Source organism: Eubalaena glacialis, chromosome 8 (genome assembly GCF_028564815.1).
Source record: "Eubalaena glacialis isolate mEubGla1 chromosome 8, mEubGla1.1.hap2.+ XY, whole genome shotgun sequence".
NCBI lineage: Eukaryota > Metazoa > Chordata > Mammalia > Artiodactyla > Balaenidae > Eubalaena > Eubalaena glacialis.
This window is the reverse complement of record NC_083723.1, coordinates 59788778-59792827: the sequence shown is the minus strand read 5'-3', so window position 1 is coordinate 59792827 and position 4050 is coordinate 59788778. Positions and strand designations below refer to the sequence as shown.

At 43.1% G+C, this 4050-nt stretch overlaps 1 pseudogene; it reads right to left on the bottom strand.

Annotated features, from left to right (window-relative positions):
• Window positions 1-3485: 3485 nt before the first annotated feature.
• LOC133096602 (transcription factor IIIA-like) overlaps window positions 3486-4050 on the bottom strand; it is a 648-nt pseudogene continuing 83 nt past the window's right edge.

The following is a 4050-nucleotide window of genomic DNA, read 5'->3' as shown; positions in this document are numbered from 1 at the left end:
TCAAGACAGCGCAAAAGCAAAACTCTCTTACAGTTGACCTCTTGTTGTCTTGGCATCAGTTTTGAGTTCAATTATTTGAAGAATTCCAGTAGCCCAAGTAGTAGAGGAGACTTTTACAGAGTGGCATATAAATGCCCCTAAACTGCCTAGGAAAACATTTTATTATGGGAGTCAGAAGGAGGGAAACAAGTAGAAGTATAAATAGGTCAACCGTATCCAAGTTTCCTGTTTATATGGCAAAAACAGATCTGAAGTTTGGGGGTCTCTAACAATATCATGGTGGACTTGTAAGGTGTGTGACAGTATGAATTATGTAGTTTGTGATAATAATATCTTGGTGTATCCCTTGAGTCAAGGTGGTAGGTGCAGTAGTTTTGTTGATGGAGTGTGAACCGCTAGTTCAGCAAGGTATTAGGTGAGTTGTATTTGTTTGTAGCCATGGGGAAGGGGTGGTTTTGGTGGCCGTAGGCACAGGGTGGGCACTTGTGGGGGGCAAGGTAGAGCGAGAAGGGAAGTAGGAGAAGGCTCTGGGGAGTGGGAGGTCCAACTGAAGGGTGGACCAATGTGAGGAAGTTACCTACCTGGGGAAGAACTAATTTCCATTAATTTTTTAATAGCACAGAGAGCAGTAACCTTTATAAGATTTCCCTTTAGGTATGCAAGTATAGCTATAGAACAAGGAGCATACCACAAGCTAAGTAAACAGCAAACTCAGGAAACACAGAATCCCTAACATCCAACGAAAAAAAAAAAAAAACAATAACTGTTTCATGTCAGCATCTTAGGAGAGACAACTGGTGGGTGTTGCTGGTATGGTGGTCTCAGTGTCCAGGGAGTAGTTTTCTCTGTCACAGGGTGCAAAGTCATCTCCAGTGGAGTAGTCTTAGGCCCAAGTAGTGTCATCTAGGGTGATACCTTCTCAAGAACAAGCTCCTGGTCCAGGGCAATGCAGTTTGGGATACGGCACTGGGGGTATCCTTTATAAGTGGATACCCACTCAAGTGAATATGGGTTTTGTTTTTGTGGCTCTGTGGTATTATAACAAAACTGAGCTTCTTGTAAAATATCAAGGCGATTTTGGTCCTGGGAGCTTGACTTATAAATATCTTTCAAACAAAGGCTTCGTGGGTGCACAGCTAGCAAAGATGATGCTTGCCTCAACGAAGTTGCTATCACTGAACCGAAGCACCAGAACCCAACTGACATAATTAAATCCCTGATTAAGGGTGGCCACGTCTAAAAGCTCCCAACTGTCCAAGATTCTGTCCAGATGGGTGATGAAAGGGATTCTACTGCAGATAGGTTTTTAAATCACATGGCCTATTTGGGGTGCATCTTGTTCATAGGATGTCACGTTTGTCAATTAAAATATCTGTGGCTGAGCTTGGAGCTCCAGCATAGCCTATAGGCAGGCCCTCCAATTTAGGCAATTACCATGGGCCCTTTGCCTCAGTTGTTGGCTTGGTTGGTAATGGAAAAGCCAGTGAAGACTTCAGGTTGTAGGGGTGTGGGCTCCAGCATCTGCCAAGTTTGGTTAAAACAATGGTTTACTTGGAGTGTTGGAGCCTCTGGATTGCAAACCAATGAAAGCATCCAGACCAATAGCAATGAGACCAATGGTCAACAAAATAGTGTGTGGCTGCACTTGATAGACCTTTGTTGTTTGATGTCAATTTTTCTCTGGCTTGTATTATTACCAATGAAGGGTTGTCTGGCTTCTTCATTATGGGATATGGTGTTGACTTTATTATTATCTCCTAATGTTATCTCCATTTTTATTTACCAAGTCCAGTTTCCTAGCTCCCTAGCAGCCCACATCGTCTGAGGGAATAGTCCTGGAAGAATAATTTTAATTTTCTGGAGGGAATCAGATGGAGAGCCAGGATTAATTATCTACCCCTTATAACCTGAATACTGATGAAGATTTTTTGAATGGTAGAAGTTTAGGCTCAAATGAGTCACATGTCAGATGGGCAGGTTCCTGGCCCATGGGACAGTCTATGGTTAACGGGTCCCAGAAGAGTATGTACCCTACATCTGGCCTCCAGCGCTATGGGGGTGGAACAGAATTGAAAATCTGTAAAGGTAGAAAAAGACATTATTAAAGGGCCTCATATATAATTCATCTTTATATACATGTAGCCAGACATATTCCCCCTTTAAATATAGGAAAGGTCGAAAGGAAGGTTTTTTTTAAAAGCTGGTGTGTGGTATGAGTTGACTAAGGGGCCTTGAATTAAGAGAGATTAATGCCTGGGGGCAAGAAAGACACTGCCTAGTGGTTTGTCATTTTTTGACTGAAGAGTGAGTTCTCTGAGGAGCCCATTAGGCCTCTCAATTAAACCAGCTGTCTGGACCTGCTGGGGTAGCGAGTTTTATTGACTGACAGTCCAGGAGCCCAGCATTGTGTACTCTGAGAAGTGAAATATGTGCAGTGTCTATCGGCAGTGTCTGGAACACCCAAGGAGATAAGGAGTGTCCTGATGGGGCCTTATATTGTGGCCTTAATATATGTAGAGATATGTGTAGCCTTGATTTCTATTTTGGGTATCTGTGAGCAAAGTGGTTCACAGAGTCCTTTACCTTGAACAGAGGGAACAACTCTTAGGCAATGACTCAAGAATTTTTTAACAAATATATGTATATGGAATAATTTGCTGACTAGGGCGTACAGTGCTAAAATGACTGAAATATGGCAAATTTTCTGACTCTTGGGCCCTGTCCTTTATCACGGACATACCAGTTAGGAGATGGAAAGCAGCACCATACCACTGATCATCAGTTATGATGGTGGCAATGCCACCCATATAGTCTATAAAGTTTCACTGCTGTTCCATCAGTTGATCCCAAGGGACTCCCCAGGTATCTAAGGTAACTGGGAGAAGGGCAACCTTATCCAGCAGCCTGGCATCCGGCAAGAAACTGAGGAGAGGAGAGAAAAACCCCTCGTCCAGGTGGAATATGCCAGAAGGCCCAGGTTTGGTTCCATTCTTTATCAAGGAGGCCTAAGTAGAGGTGCTCAGATTGAGGGGTGCTGCATTTATGACCCAAGGCATAATGGGCAACTGGGTATAGAAAGTCACAGGCTCAGGGATCCATCAGAAGCACGATTTCTAGGAAAGACCAGTATGTGGCCAGTGATTTTTGCTCTAATGGTGTACAGCACAGAGCCAAGGTCAGTTTCTAACATCAGAAGCCCAACAGCAACCTATGGCCTTCATAAGCGTCCTGAGACTCCTGGAGGTGTGAGAAGAGGGTGCTAAAACTTCTGTAGTGAAGGAGCCTCTGAGGAGAGTAACACGAGTGCCTGTCAATTTTTTTTTTCTAAATCAGTGTTTTTAATAAAGGGAAATGTGCTTCTGAGAGAAAGTAACTGAGCTTGTTGGTTTGTAGTCCTTTCAACAATACAACCTGATATTTAGCTGAGAGTAATTATTGAGATCAATACCATTCAGTGACTCTCTGTATTTAGGCAAAGAGAAGCCTCACTGGTGTTTCCTTTTAGAAGAGATACATCCACTGAGATGAAAGGCCCGACTCGATTTTTCATGAGATGCTTTTACTTTAATTTTCATTTTCTTTATGTCGGCATGCCTTGTGAGACTGTGTTTTATTGCAAACCTTTTGCACCAGCCAGCATATTCACACATAAACGGGTGCTTTTCCTCAGGCAGAGAGAAAATATGGCTCTTGAGACCAAGCATGTTGCATAGCTTCCACCATGGTCTTCTCTTGGACACTGACACACATCCCTTTCTGGGACACGAGTTTTCACGTGTTGCTTACCCTCACCTCTCTGCTTGAATGTTTTCTGGCATGCTTCACCTGTCATTTTCTTTTTAGCAGGTTTCTCTCACATGTTTTTGGCACAATGAACATCCCTTTTGACATAACGTGGCTCTCGTAGACTTTTCTTCTCATCCTTTCAGACTGCCGGGTGAAACAAAAGTGCTTGCCATTTCTTTCAGGGTTTCACTTGAACAGTGATTCATTTTTCTGCTGGCATTGATGGATTTCTAGCTGCTGCTGTTCTTAAAGGTCTTCTTACAA